Source organism: Dermacentor albipictus, chromosome 3, assembly GCF_038994185.2.
Source record: "Dermacentor albipictus isolate Rhodes 1998 colony chromosome 3, USDA_Dalb.pri_finalv2, whole genome shotgun sequence".
NCBI lineage: Eukaryota > Metazoa > Arthropoda > Arachnida > Ixodida > Ixodidae > Dermacentor > Dermacentor albipictus.
In genome coordinates, this window is record NC_091823.1 from 148,230,580 (window position 1) to 148,246,299 (window position 15,720).

General features: G+C 45.3%; 1 pseudogene; it reads right to left on the reverse strand.

The window, feature by feature from the left end:
• Positions 1 to 3,645: 3,645 nt before the first annotated feature.
• LOC135896696 (uncharacterized) lies at positions 3,646 to 15,692 on the reverse strand (annotated as a pseudogene).
• Between the last annotated feature and the right edge of the window lie 28 nt (positions 15,693 to 15,720).

The window sequence follows — 15,720 nt, forward strand, 5'->3', positions numbered from 1 at the left end:
GTTTACATTGAAGTTTCTCTTAAATCCGTCGTGCGTAATAAGTAGTGTTTTTATAGGCATCATTTATGTTCGGATTTTATGGCGCCCACATTTTACAACGCTTTTTCATGGTCCCGAGAAAGTAATGTAATTGGGGTTCCACTGTGTAACCAAAAGATCATGTGTTTAGGCTCCTACGCATGCCAAACAAGCAGCCTACCTTTCACACACAATTTACTGCACATTCCACACTCACATACACAAAAAATGCAGCAGATCGTATGGGTTGGAATCTGTTTACCACGAAGCTTTGTCTGAGTGTATAAAGAGTCGAAACACGAGCACAGGCACACACGTGCATGCACACACAAATTATACCGAATCATTTGTTAAGTGGAGGTGCTGACTACTAGTGAGTACGACGGACGCCTTGAACACGTCATGGTTTCAGAGGCAGCATATGCATACGTACAAAGCGCAATTCAAGTCCATTCTATCCGCAAGAAGCGTTTACTTGCAGCAGCAGATGCACAAAGGCATGCTTTCTGGTTCTTTTTTCTTTCCTCCGCACGGCCGGCACACGGATGTGCGGAGACCAGCGCCATCTGGTGGTGATGCGAGGAACCCAGTGGTGGTGACATGCGCCTCCTCTGCTCTGATTGGTTGGCCTATTCAATGACAGAACAACACCACAGCTCCCACGGTCATGAAAACCCGGCAATGTTTCTAAAGAAAAGCTTTGCTTTTAGTAATCATGACTAAGCACGAAAAATAGCTACTCTTCACCAGTGCCTTATCAGCCAAATAATACTGCAGTATTTATCTGGCGCTGTTCTTCTTTTACTGCACTTCAAATTATTTAATTTTTGACAAGGCTTTTGCACTGAAGCACTTTGTTACTCAAGCTGTTTTGAGCAACTACATTTTCACTTTGTTCAAGCATTTGAGCCCCCCTTAGCATGGCATATCTGGTGTGGGGTCTTCATTGTCCTCATTGTCAGACCCATCTTTGGCTGCAAGACCTGCCTTCAGTTTCAAGGTGCACAGTTCTTGTCGACGAGGCTTGAAGACATGTCTGTGTTGACTATCTCGTCAACAAAGCCTTTCTGCACATTGGCTTTAAAAGCCTTGGCATTACGCACAAAGCACTTGCTTATTGTTGCGACTTTCAATTGCCACTGTGAACACACAGCCATGTCGATTGCACCTCTTAAATTCACTATTAAAGGCTCATGATGTTGTAAATTGAGCAAGACCGTTCGTTCCCTGTAGAGTGCCTTTTCAGTGATGATGACGCCTTGGTCAAGAGGCCGACATGTAGCAGCAGTGTTACGTGGCAAAAATGTCATGTTGACTGCGGTAAGCTTTTTCTGGACGTTATGAGCTGCGCAGTTGTCAAGGATCCATCGCTTCTCTGCCACTACGTCTTCGTCAAATTTGTGCAGCCAACTTTTGGACATCTTTTGCATCAGCCATGCTTTCTTGCTCACTTTGTATGTAATTGGCAAGCACTACCGCTTAAAGCAATGTGGCTTTAGTGTTCCCGTAGACCGGGATGCGGTCTGATTGATTAGATTGGAGTGACACGGTGATACGCACTCATTGCTCAAGCTCCCATGCTTTATTCCCGGTTGCCAACCAAGTACTCACATTTGGCTAAATGCTGTTAATAGACACTATATTACCCTCCTTGGGGAAAATGAAATGAATGCAGACACAATGTGATTAGGGAAACCATAAACGGAATACAGTTCACTGCTGAAAAGTCGTGAATGTCTCCTACCAACAAACAGTCACAATGTCAGGTTGCAAAATCAGAAAGATGGCATGGAGGCTTTCTGTTTCTCTTTGGGTAGGATTCTGTTGCAGAACTCTGGTGCAATACAGGTGATGCAGGATCTGGCACTGAGGTGGGCAGAGGATATATGTAGCATCACAGTCAAATTATGTTTTGGCTGGTGCTTGTTTAAGGCCAGAGGCATCTTTGAAAAACCTTGAGTTGCGCCTTGTTACTCTGCTTCCTCTCGATGCCTTGATTTGTGATCCATGAGCACTGACAATGGTATAAGGGTCCGGATCATAGTATGGAGTGAACTTGTCGTGTCCGTCTTGGTTTCACAAGACTCGTTGACCGACACAGAAGTGATATGGTTGAGTGTGCCTTCGTGCCCTTTTCTTGAGCACAGTTGTTTTTAACTTTGTTATGTCTTCCGTTTCTGAAGCAGCTTCAATATAGCAAGGCAGAACAGTTCTCATCGGTCTGCCAAACAGCAATTCATACGGTGATCTTCCTGTAGTCAAGTGTTTTGAAGACCTGTATGACATCAGGAAAGTGTCGAGCTCTACTTTCCAATCTGTGTTCTCAAGCTTACTAGTGTGAACATGCTTTTTCAATGGTCTCGTGAACCGTCCAGCTTCGCTATTAGCTTGAGGCCACAAAGGTGTGATCCGATGATGCCGAAATCCTAATTCTTTTACAAATGCAGCAAACTCTTTGCCTTGGAATGATGGCCCATTGTCACTTTTTACCTGTGCAGGGATTCCAAACTGGCAAAACACTTGTCGCAGGGAGGGAAGCACATTGTTTGCACTTGTGGAGTGTATGACTTGTACCCTGGGTATCGTGAGAAGTCATCTAACACCACCATAGCATACTTTCCATTTGGGAAGGGACTACAAAAGTCGACTGATACTTCTTCCCAGGGACCACTGGGTAGTCCCGTCATGGCAAGAGGTTCTTGCTTTGCTTGGGGAACAGCTGCTTGACATGGTAGACAGCTTTTAATCAAAGTGTGCACGAGCTTATCTATGCCTGGGTACCACACTTTCTCTCTCAACATTTGTTTTGTTTTCACAATCCCTTGATGGCCCTTGTGGGCAAGCAGCACTGCTTGTTTCTGCAGGGTAGCGGAAAGAACTAGGCGTGTTCCTTGAAGAACGATGCCCTCGGGCGTGGTTGTTAGTTCTGTCTTTATAGATGCTGTGGGGCTTCAGGCTAACGTGCCCGGACCCTGCTAGCTAAGGTCTAAGGAGACACGTAGCTCGTCCCCACTCCGCAGCGCACGCAAAGGGGCGCCGCGGCGGGTTCGCTGACTCACCGGCAAGGCGTAGAGACGACTCCAGCCGTGGCACCAACGAATGGGGGTTTATTCCCTGCTATGTACAAAATGCGAGTACAGTACAGGAATACGGCACTGGGGTGGCTGTCGCAGACTACGGGTGAAAGCTCCCGGGAAGTCTGCTCCACCACGCTGGCTCTTCCGAGCAGGTTCGCCACACAAAAGGGGGCCGCCTTGCTCAGAGGGGCGCGGGACCAAGAGGGTCCACACATCCGACAGCCAAGAGCACCGAAAGTGAATCTGTCCGGGCGAAAGCGCCCGCGCACCTCCGATGCTGAAGGAGAGAGAAACCGAAGAGAGGGCGAGAGGGGCCCGCTCCTCAGGCACTGTTCTTACGTGCGGCGCACGGCGTAACGTGAGCCGCGCGTGCAAGCAGCAGGCTCCGCGTCGCGCCGGCGCCCGCGGCCGCGGGGAATGTACGCTATCCAAAATAAGGCTTGGAACTGCGTGTCCCCAGCGATCGCGCGGCCGAATGGCCCAAGTCGCGCGTGAACAGGAGACAGGGGTCCCAAAAGGGGTCCCCACAATGCAAATGGCTTCAGTTCAGCTGAGACCCAACTGGTGAGTGTGGGGTGCTGGATAGCACTGATAAGTGACTGTAGCTGCTGGTCCGCTTTCATTGCATCAGCTACTTCTTGAACTGGGAAGGCCTTTGGGATGTTGTGGCGCTGGATAAAGTTGACATACTCATTAGGTACCTTGTCGATGCGGGCACACACTTTCGTCTCGGGAACCGGATACCTGGAAAGGTAATCGGGAGGGTTACTACTCCCTGCAGTGTGCTGTACAACAAACTTGTACTGTTGAATGCATAGAGCAAGGCACTCAATGCAAGCAGATAGTGATGATCTTGGGTTTCCCAGTATGCTCATTAAAGGCTTGTGATCAGTCAGCAAAAGGAGGTTGACTTGACAAAGGTAAAGGCGGAATTGCTCCATGGCCAATACAGCTGCACGCATCTCACGTTCAATTTGGGAGTAGCGACTTTCAACTGGTGTAAGCACTCTACTTGCAAAAGCTATCACTACAAGGTCTTCACTGTCACGCTTTGTGAGGATAGTACCCAGTCTATGTGGACTTGCGTCTACCACCAATTCTGTTGGTTTGGACGGGTCAAAGTAGGCCAGGGTGGACGCATCGGACATGGCTTGCTTTAGGCTCTCAAGAGCATTTTGCTGTCGCTCTGTCCACTCCCATACAACATCCTTCAATGTCAGTTTACATAAAGGCTGTGTGAGGTCAGCAAGATTTTTCAGAAATCTGCCTGAATAGTTGATCATTCCTAGCAGGCTCTTCACTTCTTGTGGTGATTCCGGTGCTTTAATTTGTAGGAAGGCTGCTATCTTCTTAGGATCAGGATGAACGCCATCAGCTCAAAAATTAAGTCCAAAGAAGTTCAGTTCACGTTGATGAAAATGACACTTCTTTTCATTTAGTGTCAATCCAGCTTCTTGAAGTCGCTGCAGAACGGCTTTCAAGGACAAATCGTGCTCCTGTTTTGTTTGCCCAAAAACAAGAATATCATCACTAACATTCAGGACATTGGGGATGCCGTTGAGCACTTGGCGTATGGTGTTCTGAAAGATTTCAGCTGCACTGCTGATGCCGAAGTTGAGTCGTTTGTAGCGAAACAAGCCAACATGTGCTGAGAATGTGGCGAGTTGCCTTGAGGAAGGGTCAAGTTCCAACTGATGATATCCATTCTTTAAGTCAAGATTGGATAATTGTTGCTCTATTTAAGGCAATAATGATGTCATCCACTGTTGGGCACAAATGTTGTTCACGTTGAACGGCAGTGTTCACAACACGCTGGTCACTGCAGATTCGAATTTCATCAGGCGGATGCAGTTTAGGCACAATAACCACAGGGGACGCCCATAGTGCAGGTCCTATGGCTGGCTCAATGATGTCTTCTTACAGGAGGCGTTCAAGTTCTTTCTCTGTGGCGTCGCGTAAGGCAAACAGAGTACGCCTGTGTGGTTGCGCAACAGGTGGGACAGTGTCGTCCACAAAAGGATGAATGTGTTGGTTTTTGAGTTTTCCAACTCCACTAAACAACTTGGGGAATGCTTCCACGATTGACTTGTCACCATGATGCTAATTAACTTGGTATGTGATCTGGACAAGCCACAGGTCGGATGCTGCTGTGACGCTTAGGAGTGGTGCACAGTTTTCTCGAATGACAAAGGTCTGTTCTTCAATGCAGCTATCTTTGTACCTCATTGTGACAGAGACTTTGCCTAGAAGTTCGAATGGAGGTGCTGCTTTGTATGGGAACACTCTGATGGATGTTTCCTGGAGTTTCACCTTTAGGCGATAGCTCTTAAAGTCATTTTCGCCAACAATTTAATCTGTTGAACCTGTGTTGATTATGAAAGTGACCGGCACATTGTTGACAGTGACAATAACTTTTGGAGGTCGTCCTGACTGAGGCAAGGTCATGGCAATGAAAAAATACTCGTCACTGCTTGAACTGGTGTCACGGGTGGCAGCACATTCTTTGGTACTAGAACTCTTCTTACTGCAGACTGTCTGTGAGTTCCTGTTTGGACCATTGTCACAGTCCACTGCTTGTACCATTTGTCTTGTTGAACGACAGAATCGTGCAAAGTGACCAACCTTGTTACATGCCTTGTATATCTTGCCCCATGCAGCACAACTTTATCGTCCGCCTTGGTGAGGCCACTTGCCACCGCAGTTGCGACAATCTGCTGATGAGACACGAGAGGGCGTTGCGGTGCATAGGTCTGTCGTGGCATCTGTCGGCCGTTTCTTTGGTGTTGGCCATGGTGCTGTCCTTCCTTGTGCACTGCGAGCACCGCCGCATTGCTATCGACGATCTTTTCGATTTCGGATACATCCTGTTCGACATCCTCGAGAATTCCTCCCTGTTTAAGTAAATCTGGTAAAGTGAGGGAATGAAGCATTGCATATTTGCAAAGGCGAGACGATGTTGTGGCAAGGATGATTTGGTTCTGGACTTTAGCGTCAACATTCTCGAAGTTACAGTGGCAAGAGCGCTGCCAGAGGCACGCGTAGAAGGTGTCCAGTGGCTCACCAACGTTTTGCTGGGCTTGGCGAAATTTGTAGATTGCAGAGGTGGAGTTCACTCATGGGGTGAAGTATGCACTCAGTTTCGCTCGTGCGGCATCGTATTCTGGCGTCTATGGGCTCTGCATGGTCTGGGTCGTGCTTGTAGCTGTTGAAGCTTGTGTAGGGCTGTCAGGGAGGGAGCGAAATATGTCGTAGACTTCCTCACCGACGTAGTGCAGGAGGAGCGCTTTCTTGCGTGCATCTGCCGTGATATCACACGCTAAAAGAAAGTTCTCGAACCTTTATATCCACTTGCTCCACTCGTGACCAGTATTGTTGGCATCTGTGGAGCGAAAGTCGAAACTTGGGAAGGGAGGGAGCGCATGTGCCATGGCTGCGATTGCCGGTTGTCGCTTGCTGCTGAGGGTTGATATGACGGAATGACTGTTGGTTTGGCACTCACATGAGACCAAGTAACACTTCTGACACCATTTTAGTGTTCCCATAGACCGGGATGTGGTCTGATTGATTAGATTGAAGTGACACTGTGATAGGCACTCATTGCTCAAGCTCCCATCATAGAATAAAGACTCCTATGCTTTATTCCCGGTTGCCAACCGAGTACTCAAATTTGGCTACATGCTGTTAATAGACATTACAGTGGCCTCACTTATTTACCAATACAATGACAAATAGGCAGTGCTTGTCAATGCCATTTATATTTGTGCAGAAGAACACTTTAATGCACTCCTTTGAAGCCTTAAGGCAAGACCATGCTGTGCCTCTTGGAGCAAGACTGCAGTTTGGCAGCAGATTGTAAAATATGCCAGCTTCATTGGCATTATAAATGTCCGTCCGTATATACTGACTGCATGGTTTCTAAATTTAAGTGAACCTAAATTTCTGTAGACACTTCATTCATATCTCCGCTTTCACTGCAGATGGCTTTGCGGCTGATGCCATGGCGATCTTGAGGCCATGAGATCTAGCTTGCTGTTGGCGCATGGGACCACTTACTGGGATGTTCTGAGCACTCACTTAGAATCTCAAGAGTGCCGCCTCCATGACCTTATACTTCGACGCACAAATTCTCTTTTGTGACAGTGAAGAATCTTACCGCAGCTGCTGCTGCACCTTCTCCCAGTTCTTGTAAATAGTCGACACGGTTGTGCTGGATATGTACCTTGCCACCACTGACACATTCTTCATCTTCTCTCAGTGTACTTTATCACACACTTCTTGGTTTCCAGTGAGGAAGCATGCTGCTCTTTAATGCCACTCGGAGATGCAGAACAGAAGCCTGCAATCAGCTACAGATAGTGACACAATATGCCGTGCACCAAACACAACGATAAGACTGCCAAAACACGGATATGGCACTCGCACTACTGCTTCAACCCACGCTCCGTGCAGCACACACCCGGATTGGATGCTGCCCATTCTCATCTCCTCTCGCTGTCTTTATGGTTTCCTTCTTGCTGCTGATCTCCATGGCATCTGCGTGTACCCGCTCTGCTGATAAATGGGAACGAATCGATCAGCACTCCCTTCACGGGTTCCATGGTCACGCCCTTCAAGGAACCATGCTATACTGGGTATTCTGCTTTGCGTGCCTGCACGTTGAGCTGTCTGCAAGGTATCCACCAACTGGGAAAACCGGGAAAACCGGGAATTCTCGGGGATATTGAGTAGTCTGTAAAAAACTCGGGGAAAACTCAGAGAATTTGTGCTTCTTTCTATCAGAGGAAATTTGCTTAATTTTATTGAAAGAGAACGAAAGTTGCTGTAATGCTGGCTCGAGTAACAGACAACAGACAGGAATCGTAACGAATCCTCTTTGACACCCTGTCATCGGCTGGAGGAGTTGCCAGTGTACAGTGAACGACCGACTTTTCGGACTGCTTCGCGGTTGTCAGAACGTCTGAAATAACGGACGCAAGAACCCTTCATCGTCCGATTTTCCTGAGTTTTTTTGCCAGGACCGCCAGTCCGACACAGCATTAATCAAAGTCACCACCGCTGCCGTTTTGGTTACCTCACCGCCTCAAACCTGCGCTCTCGCACGTAGATCCACCACTGCGGCAACGCTAGGCCTAGCTGCTTAAACGTTCACTATTAAGCTTCTTGTTGTTGGGTGCAGTGTTTTTCATTGAAAGAATTCACTGCTGTCAGCAATGGCACTGACTCTGCATTTGTGGTCCTCACGATTGGCTTCAAAGCTCAGAAAAAACGGTGCATTGCATAATGCCGGTTCCCGAAAGTCAGCTTTGCCTCTGCAAAGAAATGTTACTTCTTGAACCATAAGCAAAAGTATTGTGGTAAAGCATAACAAGCGTGGGAAGGGGCTGTTGCCATGGGACACAGTATGTATTCCTTAATTATACACGCATGCACCCGGTATCTCCTGTCACAGTATGAGCACCGATATGCCTAATACGTGTACCGACAGGCCTTCAGAGTGTTTTCGAATGTGCCTGTGGCGGTTTGAGTTCTTGAGGGCAGTAAAGACATGCATTCTTTTCCAACTGGCTGATTTTCGACACGTTTTCTTGGCCCTCAGGGAGTTTGAAATATCGGATGTGGACTGTGTAACTGGCCAAGAAGATGCTTCAAATTGTCCATGGGGCGAACGAGTGGCGGAGGAGGACAAGAACACAAAGCACCTACGCATTGAGGAATGAATGGGAAAGGAAGCGTGCTGCTGCAGTTTTGAAGGAGCTTGAGCTCAAAAAACAGTGTTGGGTGATGCCAAGATGCAGGTGTCCCTCATCCAAACCAAAATAAACTCTTTAAAGCAGTGAAGCACAACACTGAGGCATCGTAAGCGGGCTGAGAGTATGTAAGGACAGTTGAGGTTGACTTACGAGCTGTTGGGAGAGAATCTCAATTGTGACAAACTTCGGGCCTCACTGAGCTTGCTATCAGTTGAGAGAAATAGCTCATATTCGAAAATATGTGCTTCTTTATGCATCTCCTTTTTATTCGTATTTCAAAATGTCCGACTTGATTTGCAATTTTTTTTCGGAGACATTTTATTTGCTGTGCATTTTACTAACCCCTCCCTTCTGTTCTCTTTTTGAATAAAATAAACACTACTCCTTAGTATTCCAACTGAATTAAGTCATTTTTAAAGAATTTTTCTCATGCTTGCTAGAGAGGGACAGCATCGGGCGACATGGTTACCCGTCTTGGCATAGAACATAGTTCTGCGTCACTCAGGGAAACTTGCAAAGGCACTCGGGGAAAACATGGAAAACTCAGGGAATTTGGAAATGTCAACTTGGTAGACACCCTGAAATGACAAATCCGTACAGTGAAATCTCAATATAACAAACTTCAGTGGACCATGGCAAATTGTTTGTTACTCTGAAAGGGCATTATAGTGAAAGCCCCAAAATTAAACATTCCACCCATCAACCCATCAGTTTATTAATTGTCACCGTATGAGCTATCCACAAAAACATTGCTGTTGGCTCCCAGCCTGCACTGTTGCTATTTTCCGTAGATTCCGCTGCCGCAGACCACCAAAGCACCGTATAGTAAGAGTAGTGCGTGCAAAAGAGACACTAACCTAATGCCGAGAAAGCCGCCAACAAAGAGGAAACTCCATGTCTCATCCAAAGTGCAATGCTTTCTTTTTTGTTTGCTTTTTACATTCCTTGCCGTAAACATGACAACTGAGAATGTCTGACTCGATTTGCAATTTTTTTAGAAAACATATTTTATTTGCTGTGCATTTTACTAACCCCTCCCTTCTATTCTCTTTTTTAATAAAATAAACACTACTCCTTAGTATTAAACTGGATCAAGTCATGTTTGTTTTACATCTTTTTCAAATGCTCTAGAGAGTGACAGCATCGGGCGACATGGTTTTAGCCCATCTTGACATAAAACATAGTTCTGTGTCACTCAGGGAATTTTGCAAGGGCACTCAGGGAAAACCTGGAAAACTCAGGGAATTTGGAAACGTCAACTCGGTGGACACCTTTGGTCTGCCTATATGGTATTGAGTTCTATGGCAGGAATACCAGTAGTAAGGAAAATCTGCATTATCAGTCCTGCGCTATAAGCAATTGGTCTGTACTGTAGTTCAGTGATTCAAGGTTGGCTGTCAGCTTGGGCCCATTCTTGGATTCAGGTGCTTTTAAAATTGCAGATAGCTTTTTTCCCGTGGAATTCAGCTCATTTCTATCTGTGCAGAAACCTAGGTACTCACTTCCATTTGCAGAAAGCTGCATTTTCCGCATGTCATTACTACTCTGTGCTGCATCAGCTGACTGAGCACCTCGTCATATAATTTCAGATGATTCTCAAGTGTACATGAACTGATAAATGTCGTTGTGGAAGCACACAACATTTTCTAGACCCTCAAGTATTTAATCCATCACCCTGTTGGGAAAGGGCTTGTGCCATTGAAACCATGCATGGCGGCCTATTAAAGTTGGAACAGTCCCTTGTGAGTGTTGATGGTCAACAAGTCCTGGCTGCATAGGGCCAACTTCTAGTCAATGGTGTGCTCTTGACAGATCAATCTTGCTGAACACTTTTCAGTCTTTTGTGTTGCTAGAAGATCTTTAACATCAGCTGGGCAGGAGATACCCCTGCATATCAATAACGTGGTTTATCATGACCTTGAAGTCCCCACATAGACAAATTGTATTGTCGTTCTTGGGAACTGGTGCTTTCCATTTGCTTTGATCCACTTGTGATATGATGCTTTGTTGTTCGTGTCAATATGGCTCTTTATGAACTGGTTCTTGTGAAGGAGCCTCATGGTGTCACACAAACGCTGTTCGAGACAGGTCCTGTTTGCTGTGTGACGACACCTCTCACCTAGCGTGATGAAACTCCTTAGATTTTCTCAGCACCAGATAATGTGAGAGAAGTAAATATGACTGGCTGAGCAGAACACGTGACAGAACAGCACCAACTCCACACATTGATGCATTGCAGACCATTTTCAGCAATTTCTCAGTGTCGTAGTGTGCTAAGATTTAGAAAGAAACCACAGCTACCTTGACAGAATTAAATGCCTGCCGACAACTTTCATCCCAGCACCATGGCATACCTTTCTTTAGTTGTCCAGAGAGCAGTTGCGCAAGGGTTGACAGTTTTGCCATGAATTTCCCCATAGTAACTTACAATTTCAAGGAAGGACTGTAGCTGTTGGAGGTAGTTGGAGCTTTCTCGAGAGCCAATGTTTTCTGAGGGAAAGCATCCATGCCCTCTGTGTGATTGTGCAGGGAGCTGCTTGTCTTGTAGAACAGAACATTTTTCATGTCATATCCAGATACATTCTATGAGCTGGTGCAGGATACGTTCAAGGCTTTTTAAATGCTCATCATTCTTTGTTTTGTTTAGGTGAGGATGTCAGCCAGGTAGCAGCTGATCCCTGGCAACCTCTTCAGCATTGTGTCTACAATATGCTGAAAGATTCCCGAGGCTGAAGAAACTCTAAAGGTCACTTGGTTAATCGCTCAGAGTCCGCTGTTTAAGTTGAGTGTTGGGCATTTCTTTGAGTTCTCTGCCATTAACATTTGCTGGCAGGCTCTGTTGATACCTATATTAGGCAACTGTTGTTCTCCTAAAAGTGACGCAAGTAGTTTTTTTTTAATCCTCGGTATTGGGTGTAGGTTACTGTCAAGACAAGGATCTATGGTCGTCCTGTAGCCCCTGTGTAATACTGCTGTCCTTCTTCACAACCATTACCTTACCACTGGTACCACGTACTTGCTAGACACAACAGGAGTGATGATGCTGAGTCTCTCAAAGTTCTTCAACGGAGCTTGCATAGTTGCTAGTAATGCAGAAAGAATGCTTCAAGATTTTGCATCTTGGGTGCATCTTGGAGTACTGCAGGTTGTTGAATATAATCTGGAGCCCCAGCACCTCATAGGCAATGTATGGCTTTGGTTCCTGTAATTTAATCTTTACTACATCTCTATGATATATGTAGAACACTTACTTGATTTCGACTGATTTGCACAATCTACAGACGCAGTGCATGCACTATTTCAGGTGCAAGCTACAAGAGAACGTACTTTAGGTGCAGGAGGGAGGTGGTGCGAAAATACAGTAAAGCCTCCCTTTAACAAAGTCAACAGGACAAGAGAATTGTTTTGTTAAATCTAGAAATCTGTCAAATAGGAGATGCTTACAACACTCGTGCAAATATCATATTTATTCAAGAACGAGAAAATATTAAATCATTGCCTGCATGCGTGCTTATCGTGGACAATGAGACCAATAAGGACATGTTCTTACAGCGAAGCTGTTTATGGCTAGTGTTCCGTGGATTTTTCGTGTCCGTGAACAAATATGTGCGAGCACAAACTACAATCATCACCAATGGCTCGTGCCACTGCTCCCGCGTTTAACGTCTTCTACCACAGCCGACTCCATTGCTGCTTATCATTGCCGGAATTCTCGTACTGCCCCTCCCTTTGCGAAGGCGCTGAACGCACTGGCGCACCGCCAGTCGGTGCGGTGGTTTCGGTATGAAATTATTTGCCTCAATATATCGTGAAATGAAAACACAAGTGTATATAACAAATGTATAACACAAATCAACACGGTTGTATAAAAATGTGTGAATACCTTTTATCATGGTGATCACTGATCAAGACAATAAATGTGTTTGTACTTTTGTTCCAAGTTCTGTGTCGCCTCTTTGTTGTGTTCTACACAGCTTTGCTGGTCATCCGCCTTCAGAGAGTGAAATGGCTCATGATTTTTCATGGAAGTGGCAAACCTTTTTAAATGGCATCCATCACCTGGAATGAATGCTAGACTTCGTTAAATCTGGCAAGAAATTCGGTTTACTATGTTGCTTAGAAGTTTTCAACACATTAGGCTTTATGAATTCTGGGCTCTCAATGGTGCCCTTGGGGCAAAGGTGCACGCCCACAGGATATGCCTTAAAATCAAAGGACTCAGCGAAATAGAAAACTTTGTAAAATAGCTTTCATTAAATGAAGGTTTGGATAGTTTCTTAAAGTGGTTATGAAAGTGTGGGAGGTTATTATATCTCGACTACGAAAGAATCTGGCAAAAAAGTGATGCTATTGAATGCACCCAGCTATAAAATTGTGCAGAAACCATCGATGATGATTGTCAATCTACTCTTATTACATCTCGATTCTTCACACTTTAGAGCGACTATTTTTAGGCCCTTTTACAGCCACGTCTCATTTACTCCTCAGAATTCATCTCTCCACTGCGAACCGACCAACATGGAAGTGGCAAGTCTTTTTAAATGGCATCCATCACCTGCAATAATTGCTAGACTTCGTTAAATCTGGCAAGAAATTCAGTTTACTATGTTTATTAGTTTACTAACATCGTCATGGCACTCTTTGGCCATACCAGGCCCTTGCACCATTAAACAACACACATTCATTCATTCATAAGCAAATAACCTGAATGAGCGAGCGAGCAAACAAACGTTTTTCTTGTATCATCTGACCATCAATTAATCATGAAAATGGGTGAAAAGGGCAAAGCTTTAATATTCCTGCATGTCTGCATAGCTTACAAAAAACCAGTCTGTATGCTCTAGCTGTAAATCATCTGTGACGTGCCGTTAAAAATGTTTTCTTATTAAGGGTGTTTTCTTGATATTTTTGATGCTTTGCGAGTTGTTGCTTGCTCCTCACAATTTTATCTACATTGTTTTTGGTTCAATTTCACATGTGATAACTACACTGCCTTGTTGAGCGGTAAAAATTTCTTGTAAATGTTTTTCTTTTTATGTATGCTGTACCTGAAATGTACACTTGTGTTGTTTCTGAATGAACACTTGTGTGTCCTTGAGTACCCAAAATGGAATTGGCCCCGAGCAAAAGCTTCCTCCTAAGCATATGAATCTTGCGAGGTCAAGCAGTGGTAAAGCAAAGACGGATCTGCCGCAATAGCCTCAGTGGCTACAGTGTTAACGAGAAGGAGCAAAAAAGTTGACATCCTTTGGGGAAAAATGTTCACCCTAAACAACAATTGTCATCTCTCTTGCCTGTATTTCCTTTCTTGAAAACCCTGCTGTTGCTATTTTACTGTAAAGAATAGTATAACTAGTGCTGATTAAGCACATGCCGTTCTTAACCAGTCAAGGTGTGCAGCATTAAATACGAGAAAGGCACACAAGATAGATTACGATTATTGTTTAGGGTCAAGATAAGCCTCGGAGGGTGAGAATTGGTAGTCACACTTCCAGGGGGGGGGGGGGGTGCAGAATGGAAGGAACAGTTGTGAGGTACACAGATTTCGATGCACATTAAAGAATCCCCCTAAATTATTCTGGTGCCATCCACTACAGCTCAATTTGATTCAAAGCACACGAGGAAGCGTACCTCTCACTACCAACTGGTTTACTGAGATGAGCCCGACCCTGGCAGTGCGAATCACTGCGGTTAAGCAAGGATGATGCCATGCCTTAAGGCACAACTTCCCATCGATGATAATTCGTGGCAACTGAGGATGTGACGCAGTGATCAAGTGTTATAATAGACAAGGTCTAGACGGGAGCCGCACTGACGGAAGACATCCCGCCGTGCAAGTAGATTTGCCAGCCTAGTGACAGTGAAGGCGAAAGTACCCCACCGGCACAGGCAATGAAATCAGTCCCACAGTCGTGCACAAAAGGCATCTGGAAGACAAAAGATGTGGGGCTGTCTTGGATACCAAGATCTCAAAGAAACACAAGATATTGTATTGTCTCATTTAAACACTAGATCCCGATCGAATACAATAGAGCCCGTGACATGCTGCCCTCCCTCCAAGACTTCGCACGTGAGGTGAATTGCACGCGATTCAACTACCTGAACCCACATCAGTCTTCAGACTGAAGAGCCATCTCGTTTCTCAATAAATATTTTTTTTTTCATTTGTTCATTCATTCAACTTGGGTCATTCGCCATATGGATGAAAAGACAACTTGGACAAAGAGGTATGTGTATATTGGCATGTGACGTTAGGTATGTGAACATTCATGGCCATTCCTCCAGAATAGGCGTGCGCCACCGAGTTGTGTAAGGCGCCTGGATACACAAGCAGAACAAGAGGCACAGGGTGATTAATCCGCAACAAAAAATTTAAAAATTTGGCATCGAAAGCAGCGGAGTGTGGAGAAACAAGTGGAGTAAACAGATTGGGAGCAGACTGTGCATTGAACGAGGGGCGTTGAGCTAGAGAAGTGAAGATGATGTTGGTAACAGGAAATTGAAGTTGGCTTCACAGAAGCAAAGAATTTGGCAATACACTGTGTCACTACATTGCTGATCACATTATGTCGACATTCATTGTGAGATGGGGTCTTCCGCAACTTTTTGTTTCTTATGTACCTATTATGTTATTTCTACCCTCCCCCTAAGGAACACCTCTGTTAAAGGGGCCTTGTAACTTGGGCAACACTGCTAGCTCTAAAGCATGGGGGACAACATGAAGGCGACATAACACGAGTATCACGAAGAAGCATGTGTTAGCAGCCTTAAAAAAATAACTGACCCGACCTGAACTTATCAGGTATGTATCACAATTGCAAGTTTGTCGTGAAGTGGTGACCTGCATTACATACAGCATAGCACTGTTTTAAAAG